Source organism: Caloenas nicobarica, chromosome 1, assembly GCF_036013445.1.
Source record: "Caloenas nicobarica isolate bCalNic1 chromosome 1, bCalNic1.hap1, whole genome shotgun sequence".
NCBI classification, from domain to species: domain Eukaryota; kingdom Metazoa; phylum Chordata; class Aves; order Columbiformes; family Columbidae; genus Caloenas; species Caloenas nicobarica.
Genome location: NC_088245.1, coordinates 61,932,777 through 61,945,683, shown reverse-complemented (window position 1 = coordinate 61,945,683; position 12,907 = coordinate 61,932,777). Strand labels below are relative to the sequence as shown.

At 43.1% G+C, this 12,907-nt stretch overlaps 1 protein-coding gene across 5 annotated transcripts in view; it reads left to right on the top strand.

Moving 5' to 3' along the window:
• The first annotated feature begins 47 nt into the window (after positions 1 to 47).
• The window catches only part of TXNRD1 (thioredoxin reductase 1), a 52,136-nt gene continuing 39,276 nt past the window's right edge, over positions 48 to 12,907 (top strand). Inside the window, exons 1-2 of one of the 5 annotated variants that reach the window (XM_065630772.1) lie at positions 48 to 135; positions 2,835 to 2,957. The gene's annotated coding sequence lies outside the window, so the exon portion shown is untranslated. The other 4 variants (XM_065630796.1, XM_065630782.1, XM_065630807.1 and 1 more) reach the window with 4 other exon arrangements.

Below are 12,907 nucleotides of genomic sequence, written 5' to 3'. Positions count from 1 at the left end.
GCCGGCTCTTCCCCTCAGCGCGCTCCCTCCCGCCGGCCGGGCCCGGCCCTGCCCTCCCCGCCTCCTTTACGCGGCCGGAGGCGCCCGGTTCGGGGCCGTGCGGAGGGGCGAACGGGGCCCCGCAGCTGGGCTGAGGTAACACCGCCTGTTGGGGTGCGTCTCCAGGCTGCTTTGCCTGTGCCCGGCAGAAGGGTTTTCCCCCCCGGGGTGCAGGGCTGGTGGTGGTTGTGTAGCGGGGTCGCTGAGCAGGCGCAGCCCGTCCCCGCCGCTGTGGTGAAGGAAACCCCGGGGGACAGAGCGGCCTTCCCGGCTGTGCCCCGCCGGCCTTGGAGCCGTCCTCTTCCCCCGATCACCTCAGCTGCTGTCAGTGGAGCAGGCACCGTGTTTACAGAAGGCCGAGAGGTTCCTCAGCTCTGCAGGGCCGCCCTGCACCTGGGTAAGACGGTTAAAAGACGTTACGTGCCCCAGTGACTCCCTGGGGCTCACACAGACTGAGAAAAGCAGTCGACGAAGGAGGAGGGTGGCCCATGGGACCTGGCTCTCAACCAGCCGTCTGGTGGAACAAAACCTTCTGTGAGAGGATCTGTGGTCTTGTGTTGCCTGTTCCCTCTACAGAAATAAAATCTCACTACAAACCTAAAGGATCATTCCCGTCTGGCGATACAGGCCTGAAAAGCACGTTTTCCTTCCGTGTTTGGGCTTTGTTCTGAAGAAATATGGGCTGCTGGGTGAAGATGATAGCTGGACTGACTTCTCCACTGAGATTTATAAACTTTCCTTATGAAACATTTATATGAAACACTTTGTAATCCACCAGTCCTCTAGAATGGGAGAGGGTTTTTTTTTTCCTCTAAGTGAAGGCAGCCAAAGACATTCCACATACCTGCCATCAACATACATGCAGGTGCAGTCTCCACAATGGAGGTAACAAGAATAATTTTGGTTTGTTCTTAATAAGCTACAATAACTCTTCATTACTTGAGGGTATTAAGTCTTTTACCTAAGCTGGTATGAAACTCATGTTTCACAATGGCCTCTGTTAGCATTCTTCTGGTTAATACCTGATAAATATAGCACATTCCTCTCCTAGCTTTCTTCTGGCATTGGATTTAAACAAAGCAAAACTCAATAAACCTTACACATTTCCACTTGGTTTCACATAACAACATTACTTTAATGTGTTTTGATATAAAGATTCAGATTCACTCAAAATGTCCATGTATTTGGTCTGTTTTGAGTTTGAAACATCTAATGAGACAAGTTTTGCATGGCCTCAGGTTTTTACTGGAGATGCTATATGCAGCTTGATTTCTGCCTTCTGGGTACTGTGAGCAGTAATTTTTTTTTTTTTGTAAGATGCCCAGAAGAGGTAAAGTAGTGCAAGAACATTCACCAACTTGGGGACCTTAGGGAATGCATTTTGTCCCTTATCAGTTTTATAGCTTGTGTTCACTAAATACAATACCATGACAATACACTATTCATCTTGCTGTACAGTTTTAAGATCTTAGGATGGATTCTCTCATCTCAGCCCAGAGTTTCACAAGTGAGTAGAAAGATGAACGGGGACCAGTGTGCAGGTGCTTCAGGGCACAGAGCAGACAATGCCCTTTTTTGAGCAGCTTGTTGATATTTTGAATCTTTGAAAGCATGGCCCTCAGATCTTTCTACTGCATATTTTTCAAACTCAAAAGTATTAATTTTTTCTCCTGGGGTGTTTTTGCTGGCATACATCAGTGTTGTATTGATGGAAAAATTACATAACCACTTTTTTTTTCTCAACACTTTTCTTTAGGATAGCATGGTGGGAACAAGTGTTCCCTGTTACTGGTGGCAGAACAGCACTCGGTAGTTAAACTTGTCAGCCAGCTGAACCCAGTGAATCCAAGCCAGCATTCCCCTTTGCATACATTTTAACTTGTATTCCTCCACTAGTAACAATTTCTGTTACGCATTTATCATGAGGTCTTTAATTGGTGTATTATTAGATCGGTGTGGTAAATACATTCTCAAGCTTTGTATATTTGCAGCACTCTGTGTTCTATTCATACCATATATCCTGAAAAGATGTATTTCAACATGTCTGATCTGCATCTCCCCTCTCTACAATATCAGGGGTGCCTTGTGTGAACCTTGAGAAATCATCTAGTATGATGCTTGTTGCTTTGTTATCTAGCTGCTTATCAGTTACAGTCTCAAATTTCCCACCATGTCATTTAGATTTTATATTCTCCAAGTTTGCATATAATTTCTCCAGTCTGCAGTGTTCTTCATATTCTGTACCAAATCTGCCTCTCCTTTTAGATCAGCTCAAATTCTGTGTATATAAAAAGAGGGGAAGAATGTTCAAGAGCAGGTGGAGTTAAATGAAGTAAGATATAAGAGAGTTTTGTGAGGTCGTGATCTATTTGGTGAGGTTGTCATTTTGTGCCTGAAATTTTCAGTAAGGAAATAAAAATCTTCAGATATCTTCCATTCTACCTAGTAGGTGTTAGCTAAGAAAGCTATTGAAGGTCAGCAACTATGCTTCTTTAAATCAGAAGAGATATATCAGCCTGCTCCAAAACGTGCCTTACTTGTGGTCTGGACTCTGTCATTTAGAAAAGTATGTGTTTGAAATAAGAAATTACATTTTTTGTAGAAAAAGCACTGGTTGGTAGCGTGGGGTTCATCTAACATTCTCCAGAGTTCTCATTACTGTGAAATTCTGAGTGTAACAGACTGGAAATAAGTCTGTTGTCAAACTATGAACTCCATGGTGCTTCAGGAATTTATTTTTTTTCTTAACAGTGATCTTTCTAATGCTTGTTATCTCTTTTTTTTTTTTTTTGTAGATTAGAGCATTGTTGCTTATATTAGATGATCCTAATTAAAAGATACTTGGAAGCTGCTACAGAGCCAGGCAGTGCTATGTGAAGAAAGACTGAACGTGGAAATCAAGAAGGAATTACCTACAGGTAATTAGCCAAGTCACAGTAGGATGAGATCAGATGCAATTAATTGAAGTTCAGGACATTTTTGACATTTCCAAGTATCAGTAGCTATTGCTTGTGTTGGAAAATTCTTTAGCTACCCAAGTGTACCTTGCTTTTAGATAGTACTGCCCCTTTAACAGTAAAATTTCTCCTACTCTTGGAAGGAACTAGGTCTTCAGATGACCTTCATGCTGTGTGGTCCCACAGCTCTGAAAGGAAGTCATGTATAAGGTCTGTATGGTGACAGTACACCTGAGAGGCAGAGCTATAACAGTAGCCAACTTTGACATCCACACCATGAGGACCAAAGGATGTGTTTATTCACAGCAGACTGGTATCCAGCCAAAGAGGGGGCTGGGCAGAGTGCGATTCTGAAATTACTACATCTTATTTGGGAAGTATGGTCCAAAGAGCAAGGCGGAAGCTCGGATTAAATTCACGGGTCTACTGCACACTTCTTGTAAGACCTTGGGGCAAATTACTGTAAATCCAGGCCATCAGGTTTCAGCTGAGAGGTGCATAAATACCTTTGAAAGTCTGAATTTTAGTCATATTGTGCCTCAGTTCCTCATCTGCTGAATCACTTTCCCACTTTGAGCTGAACTGTGAATTGCTTGGATACTAAGAGAACAGGATAGGTAAGGGTACCACAGGTAACAAATGACAAGTGAAGCCATTTTCTGAAGACTTCTCGAGACTGAGCTCCTGTTTGGCATCTTATTAAAGAGATGAATTAATTTTTTAGCCTTTTCCTCGCCACTGCTCAACTCTGTTTCTTTCAAAAGACCTACAAAAATGTAGTATGTTTAGACATATTCCACCAAGTATATTTCATCGAAATTGTCCAACATTTCAAAAGTTACCGGGGGAGCTAAGACAGATAGGCAGTGCGTGAATGCGTAAGTCTTGTTCCTTTAGAAAAAAGAAAAATCAACTTATTGTTTTCACCAGTGGAAGAGGTAGTCATGAAGTAGATCCAAAGATACTGCTTGACATTTAGATGTGCTAGTTAATCTCACCCAGGTGGGGTTAAATGTGGCTAGCAGCAATCCTTTGAAATGTACCTGGAGCAGAACTGACTTGTAATCAGGTAATTTATATGTTAAAACATGTCTAAAACATCAAGTGTAAACATTCCACAAAGAACTTCAAAGTATACGTGCAAGATGATGGTCCAGACAGAACCATTTGCAGGATTAGAAGAGATCTTGGCAAAAGCCTCTAACTTGTCCGTGAATAACACAGCAACAGTTGGAGGTGAAACTATAACAATATCTACTCTGCTTTGTTTTCAACAGCAGTGCCACAGTTTTGAGATGCGATCTGACAGGAGCCTTCCTTTGCAATTGTGCCATTACAGCCTCCTAGATAAAAACATTTGCATTGGCTTTGGCTCTTTTCAAAACACAGAGGGAAAAAAAAAGTCAGTTGTCATTTCAAATAGAAAAGGATTAAATAATTTAGCTTTTTCGAACCTTATGACAAGTAATGCAAAGTTTAAAATGAAAAACCCAAGTAGCTCTCTTAAAATTTTAACTTAATTTTTTGTACCTAATTTATTGCACATTTGCAAGTGTCATTCATGTGGGTTTATTTGTTATGAGCTGCATTCTGTGGTTATGCATTTTAGGTTTTCTCCTATTTTCAGCTATGTGTGGGATTGAAATTTCTCAGTAGGATAAGTGTGGTGAAAGATACCTTATTTAATTCTGCTGTGCAAGAGGACAAGCAGCTGCTTAATGGCCATGCAGTGAAACCGTACATCTCCCATGGGAGGGGAAGCTGGGCTCCATTACAGCTCTTTCGGGTACTGCAGAGGGAGCACAGAAGGCAGGTCAGATGAAGATGGGAAGTGAGGAAATGTGGACTGTTGCCCCATTCTGTTCCAATTACAAAGTTATAGTCATGAAAGCCCTGAGATTTTCAGTGGCTCATGTACTAGAGTTATGGGGTAGAGGTGCTGGAGGACTACAGAACTAAGTTTTGCTCTGCATCATGAAAACTTTTTTTCATAAAGCCTGTGTTCTCACATTTTGTCCATGAGGTTGCACAATGGTAATAGATTTGATCGCTTGGTTTTGCTTGGTGTGACTGGAGGAGTTCAGGACTTTCCTGGAAGTATCAGAGGTTTCCAGAGGCTGTGGCGCTTGTCAGTATTTGTAGTTTTTTTCCTGTAGAGGTGATTGTATGGGATTCCAAACTGCACTGATTCAAAGGCCTGTGCGCATTACAACTGTGTCAGCAGCATCACTACAACAAAATTGTTCTCTTAGAATCTGTTGCACTGGGTGGATCCTAACTGCCCCTTAACTGTCACTAAGATATTGAGAGACACTATCACATTTGCAGTGTAGGCAGAGACATAGATTTCTTCTGTCAACTTAAACATGAAAGCTGGAATTCTTCTCACTTGAATTTGTCCAAACTGTGGGCCAGGGATAGGCTCACTCTTCAGAAGTGTCTGTCTGGAAGGATGAGTTACCATCTGGGCATGTCTGTCTGTTGACTACAGAAGGAACTTAGATCAAGAGCTTATACAAGAGGCCAAACTTTTATGTGGCTGATGTAAGGTAAGATGACCCTAAGCTTGCAAAAATGACTGCTGGTATTTCAATTACATTAATATTCTGAATATGCAAGGACTGCGTCAGCTGTAATGATACTAATATTTAGGTGATTTTGCATTCAGCACCAAGACTTCTGTACTTTATAAGAAGGTGGCACTGTGGGCTCTTCATTTACTAAGACAGCCTTCCTCCCAGTTTATATGTAGAAGGAATGTATAGAAATCTTTGTGGGAACAGAAATTCTAATGTTATTTTAATGATCACTCTTCTAATAGCCACAGGGAGCTGGGGATCAATTCTCTCAGAAACAACTGAGGGACTGGTCCCATTGATGCATCACTTAGATTATCACAGCTCCGTTAACAGGGTTCTTCAGCAGCAATCATGCACCAAATACGTTTGCTATAAAATATCAAGATTTCAGGACAGAGTAAACCACCTTACATGTCATCTTTATAAAGAACATTATCAGTTAATATCTTAACGCAATTACTATTTTTATTAATAATTCAAGTATTTTACAGACTTTTAACACATCAGTTGAATTTATCACAGCTGATCTCTTAATCTGGTATGTTATGCAGTCTATGCCTTAAAATAGTCCAATATTGAAAACAGCATGCAATGTGACAGATTTTCAAGACTTTCCTTTGTTCTACAAATATTTCTAGTGAGACAGTCTTTGCTGTCCTGCTTCTTAACACAGCAGTTCTGTGATGAACCAGGCAAACTGAAAGCATGTTTAAATCGGTGCTTTGGAATCAGGCTGAGATAGGCTTTCAGTCTCCCAGTGACTTCAGAACACAGACTTACCTCTGACTCCAACAGCGGTTTAAGTTGGTGTCTGTATCAAGGAGATATTACAGGATCCAGAATGTCCTTCAACTGTATAATCCTGAAGACTGCTCTCCTGTGTGTGTCCTTGCTACTGGAAAAGGACAACATGAAGATTATTTATGAGGAGGAGAGCAGTAGAAATGGAAATGTCAAGTGTTTTCTAAACATAGAGGAAGATAAAGTCTCTCTCCCAAAGACTCTAAACAGGGAAAGGCAAAGACTGACAAAAAAGTATGTAACATACAGACGAGGCATCAGGAGATCACGTTGCTAATAACTGGATTATACTGCATTTTTCTTCCATATGCTCTCCATTCTTCTTGTCATCATATTCTGCTTACATTTCAGCAGTCCAACACTGGACCTCATGTATGTGTGCACTTCAGTCAACTAAGAATAAATTGTAAGATAAATTGATGTGCTTGGCTTTTCATAAGCCTCATAAAAGTGTAGTTTCTATGCAAAATTTAAATAAAAAGAGGGCAGATACTTTCTGGATCTGCCCAGGAAAAATATTTAACATGAGGAACATTGTAAAAGCAAACAAAAGACCTCTATGGAGAAGCACACGAAGTGAAGTAGGTAGAACTGGGGAGAGGATAATTTGGCAAGATAATAGGAGTAAATCAGCCAAAGGGAAAGAGTTTCATAGGACCTTAGTTTACCACAACCTGTGATTCAGGAGAAAGCATGACACCTGTGGAAAAACAGGAAAGGAGTTATCTTTTAAGAGGCCTAGATCAAGAGTGATCTGATTTAAATAAGAGTTAAGGAAAATAAGTTCTCAGTCTGTATGTCGAATGGCCTGAAGGGTAGTGTTTGTGGGAAGTTGTGATAACTAATGGAAGTGGTGTGGGCCAGTAAAACTGTAGGAAGAAGCAACAAGAGTTGGAGGAGTGGGGTGAAGAAGGTGAAAATGAATGCTAGTCTTCAGGTGCAGCATCAAGATCCTGTTCTGCAGTGACAGACCCCTTGGTTCCTAAGCTTACTTAAAACTTTTAAGTGATTTGGGATAATTCTGTTTTTTGAATGCACTGGTTTTCACATTTATGCTGAGAGTAAAACTTAATGTTTTCCATTGCTTCAGTGAATCTTTACCACAACAACATAACATCTTTTCTAAATGAAAGGAAATGGGACTAGAACATAGTTAGAAAACAATAAGTGAAATGAAACATTATGAACAATTTAAAGGACAGTAACAGCACTCCAAGGTGTTTTTTTAAACCTGATTTTTCTCAAATTGACTGAATTGCCAGCTGGTAGTCCTCATTTAATGAAAATATTGAGATGGGGTTTGGTGGAAGAGTTCCTTCCCTGAGCTTGTTCAGCAAATTATTTCTATTTCTGTAGCTATAATAATCCCTGACTGCCTGTAACAATTATTATCCTCATTATCGTAATAATTTTTGCTGTTATAGATATTGAAGACATAATTGCTAATATCTCAGTGATCATTCCCACAGTGAGTTCAGAGACCTTTTTTCCACTTAGTCTTAAGTTTAGTTGGTTTCGTTTTGTTTTGGTTTTAGTATTAGAAACTCCAGCTGACACTAGAGATATCACCGCAAAGTGGAAGAGTAATATAGCACCAGAAATAGGAACTGCTGAAGTCCTCTGTGCGAAAAAGCTGAGGACGGGGAACGCAATGCCTCTTAAACTGGCTACCCAGGGAAGTGGTGGAGTCACCAGCCCTGGAGGTGTTTAAAAGACATTTAGACGAGGTTCTTAGGGACATGGTTTAGTGCTAGAATTAGGTTAGGTTATGGCCGGACTTGATGATCCTGAGGGTCTCTTCCAACTGAAATGATTCTACGATTCTATGAACCCTCGAGACTCAGAAGTTCTTCTCTTTCTTTTGGTCCTTTGCTGCCACTCATTATCACTTTTGTGGCAGAGTGCCGAGAACAAACGTGGTTTGGGCCCTTGTACTAAAAGTGTAAGACAATTGCAACTCTGAAGGGGTTATAAGATAAAGAGACGTGACATTTATACTTTATACTGGGGACACCGAGCATGAGGGACTTTCGCAGGACCGTGGAGCAGCCCGATGGTTCTGTCAGGAATCAGACTATGAGTTCCTGGGTCTGTAGGGTGCATCTCATTGCTGTGCGTGAGTGTTGCAGCTGCCTTCATGCTAACTCAGCGCATAGCCCAGTAGTCAACCTGTGCAATTAAAAAGAAGATCCATCCACCAAAAACATTAATGGCTGGTTTAGCATCTGTTTAAAACCTTTCAAACAAATGTCAGCATTTGCTGTAAGCGAGAAGATGGATCAGATAAATCGCCATGTTTGGTATAACAAGTTGCACTCTCCCACATGAAGAGCGAAGAAAGCTCAAATTGGAGGCGACAACAGTGATTTGTGTGTGTTTGTTGGTGGTTTATAGGGTCGTGGCTTTTGTCTTACCCTGTCTGAAATCCCTCTTGGCAGCCACTCCTCTTGCCACGTTTTCATGCGAAAGCCACCACAATGGGCCTACAACAGGGGCAGCACTGGAAGATAATGGTGACAAATAATGCCCAGAGCCCAGAAGGGAGCAGCGTGATGAGCCTCGTCAGACTTTCTCTTTCAGTCAGAGTGTCTTCTTTATAAATTTCTAAGAATAAACCCATTAATTGTGAGAAAAAATATTTCTAGAACACCTCCTGAATGCTTTTCTAAAGCCAGCATCCTTTAGATCGCAGCAGGGCAGGACCGCTCAGCAGTGGGAGCTGCAGCGACCTTCCCCCGGCCGTCCTGCGGTTTCGGGGCCGGAGACGCTCCCTTCGGGCAGCATTTCAGCGCCGGCAGCCTCCCTCCGAGGCGCCCCAGCCGGTGCTCGGCCGGCATCGCTCCCTTGGCTGCTCGCCTCACGGAAAAAAAAAACAACAAGAAAAGCGAAGGGAGAACGCGAGGGTGAAACTCGCTCGGCGCCGCCTCAGGACCTCCGGCCCGCCCCTCCCGCCAAAGCCCGCCCGGACCAAGCGTGGCCTCGGGAGCCACAAGGGGTCGCGCCAGCCCCGGCGCTGGGTTTGCGCCCGCGTCCGTCTCCATCGCGACGGAGCCGGGCTGGGGCTGGCCGCGGGGCTGCGCGGGGGGCGGAGGAGAGGGGCCGGCCGCGGGGCTGCGCGGGGGGCGGAGGAGAGGGGCCGGCCGCGGGGCTGCGCGGGGGGCGGAGGAGAGGGGCCGGCCGCGGGGCTGCGCGGGGGCGGAGGAGAGGGGCCGGCCGCGGGGCTGCGCGGGGGCGGAGGAGAGGGGCCGGCCGCGGGGCTGCGCGCTGGGTCGCGCCATGGGCAGCGCCCTGCGGAAGAGTAAGGCGGTGCGGCAGGCGCCCGGCGGCGGCCCGGAGCGGCGGCCGGCAGGTAGGCAGCTGCGTGGTAGCACCTCGCATCGGAGCGGTGGGCTCCGAGTGCGGGAGGGCGGTGGAAGAAAATGACTTTGATTTCGGGGTAAAACACGCGGGAGGTCGGAGCAGGGCGCAGCTGGGCGGGGCACCCCTGCCCTGCTGCCGGCTGGGTGGGTCTTCTGGGAGCGGGAGCACCGCGCTGCAAAAGAACTTTAATGTGCCTGCAGCTGGTGTGACCACAGATCCGACTGCCTGTGTTAGTTGTATGTTCCCAAACAAAACTTCTGACGCTTGGTTCTTCTGACTTGCTTTATTTGAGGCCAGCGTAGATGGCAACGGGGCTGGGCAGGGCTGTGTGCATGGTCTCGCTTCCAGGAGCAAAGAGAGGTGCTGCGCTGGTGTCAGAGTGTGGAACCCCGACTCTGAGGATGTGCTGGGAGCAGGTTGCCAGGGCACAAGCTGCTGCCTGAAGGGAGGCCACAGCTTGTGTGGCTGTGCACTGAGGAGTGAAAAAGGTTTCGAGTTAGGTGGGAGCTGAATGGCCCTCTGGTCCATGGGGGTAATTTCTGTCCGCTGGGATTGAGGTGTGTTGCTGCGAGAGCAATGGGGAAACTGGTATTTCAGGTGCCTGCTTTGTACCTCTTTGGAGTCAGAACTTCAGCTTCCAGTGCTTCTTGGACATAGTATTAACTGTGCTCTCACTGGGTCCATAAAACCCAACAAAAAAAGAGAAATAATGAGCTTGAAGCTATGAATGCCTGAAAATTAACCTATGCTTACATCTGGCACTGTACAGCAGTTCTGCATAAATGAAAAAACACTCTTAGGGTGTAGTATTTCATTGAGCATCTACTACTGAAGGAGTGTTTTCAGCTCCTTGGGAATCTTTGGGAAGGGGTCTGGTTTTAAAGATATTTTTATGTATGCAGTTATTTGAGAACATTGAAACTAAAGGACCTTGGGGGCTTTAAGGTATTATAATATATAATATTTTAAGTCTTATGCAGAATGGAAATTGTCAGAGACTTGGCAAACAAAGAACAAAGAACTGTGCAGTAAGAATTTGTGTGAGGCTGGAGTACATCAGCAGTTAGCAAATACAAAAATTAGGTTTATAACAGTTAAAACTCATGGAATAGGCTTGTCATTATCGCTCCATGTTGCTTAGTATCTTCCAATTATACTGACATAAAATCCTCCAGTCTAAGTCAAAAGCCTGGTATTGGAAGCACTGGACCTTGACCCTAGCAGGAAGGACTGGAAAAAAAAGAAGACTCTCAAAACCACTGTCAAGAGTGTCCAGTTGTCCTTGTACTTTCAGGGCAGTGTGGTGCCCTGATACCAGGCAGGGGTAACCCACAACAGTTCCCTAATGCTGCCACTACTGTGTTATGATTTAGAAATACCCAATTTGGCTTTAAATCAGACACTGAAAGCTAGGCAGGTGTGGCAGCACAGAGTCTGGGATAGACTTACACCAAAACTATTTCCTCTGGACAACCATGTATCTGCTGACGCAAACTCAGAAATTAAGCCTGCATCTTAACAAGCTTTTTCAGCCTTGTGAAGCTGACTCATTTAGGCTAAATGATTTAAAAGAACATAGTGCTTGGGCTTTGATTTATAGGCTCTGCTATATCTTTGTTTTTTCGATTTAGGACATTACCACTCCCTGCTACCCATTCTACAACTCTGGCAGCATCTTAAAGTAATTCTCCACGAAAGCTGGTTTAAACTGTGATGTCAAGGTTTATATTTCAGCATTTAGGCAGCTTTGCTTCTGGGATGGTCGCGTACTGGTAGATTATTATCTGAAAACAAACATTCATTTCATGAAGGAACAAGTCAAAGTTTTTAATATCCAGCAAGGACAAGAGATGAGGGGAGTTGTGGGTGCTATTGAAGAGGTTAAATAGAAGATTAAAACCAAGTAATTACAGAAATCTCAATAGAAATATGTAATTTACTTTAAAACTGAAATATAATTCAAATAAGGTAATTACTTATTGTTTAACCAACTCTAAAACATGAACAATCTTAAATTAACCCCTTTCTGTAGTTAGGCATACCAGGCAGTAGGTGTTTTTTTATATCTACTCATATCTCTTGTACAAGGTGTATTTAAACTTACGTGTGTAGTAGTAGGAAGAAACTGGGCTGTTGCTAGCTTAAAAATTTCTCACTCTCTGATCTATTCCCACTCTTCCATCATTTTGTCAATGGGAATAATAAATTCAGAGTTATTAATTCACTGTAAGATCTAAAAGGATCTTTAAAAAAGCAAAGAGTAGCAGGCTGGTAATGAGCACAACTGGCAAGGAAAATGATGACTAGCACAGGAAAATGTTAAGATAAAATGCTTATATATATTTTGCATAACATAGCTATTAAAAGACCTTCTCTTGTCCTTAGCTTGTGCTTTCAAAAAGGTTATCTCACAGTCTTCAAATAGCATTCAGTTTACTTTACTAATTGCATTTTGCATATGCAATGTTTGTGATATTTGTGGGTGTAAAGGTATGAAAATTGGAAATAACTTAGAAGATAATGCTTATCCTGACTTTTTGTTAATTTATCTCTGCACTACTTTAGTTTTCTGTATTGTAAACATGTGCTTTACCGTAAAAAGGACTAATGAAAAAGATCAAAGCTACCCAATAAGGGGCTAAACTTACACATCTCAGAAAGTAGTCTGGGTTGCAGCTCTTGCATTATATTATAAAATATATTGTTTGTTTCAGTGGGACTCTACCTTGCTATCACCTGAAGTGCTGCCTTTTTTCCCCCAGAACCTCGTGCTAGATGAATTTTACGAGCAGCTGTGGTTTCAGTTCAGTTTGGCTTCCATGTAAGTTGAAGTTGCCCAGCTCCTTTCAGGAATGGGCACTCAGGACATGGCACACGCTCACTGCTGGACCTGGAACATTATAGTAGACTTGGAATCAAATTTGAACAGAATTTGACAAAGACAATTAACAAAGTATTCTTAAAATCATTGCTGCTCATTTTTTGGTGCTAATAGGAGAGTGACTGAATACAGCATAATTGTGAGGTAGAATAACAGGGGATCCACTTTGGTGGCCCTAGTTCTGTGCACAGAACTGTGCACAGTTCTGAGCACAAACATTGGTGGTGATTAAGTTGTGTTGACATTTTTGTGGAGTGTTGCGAGAAATTAGGCCTCAAATATTTTTATTT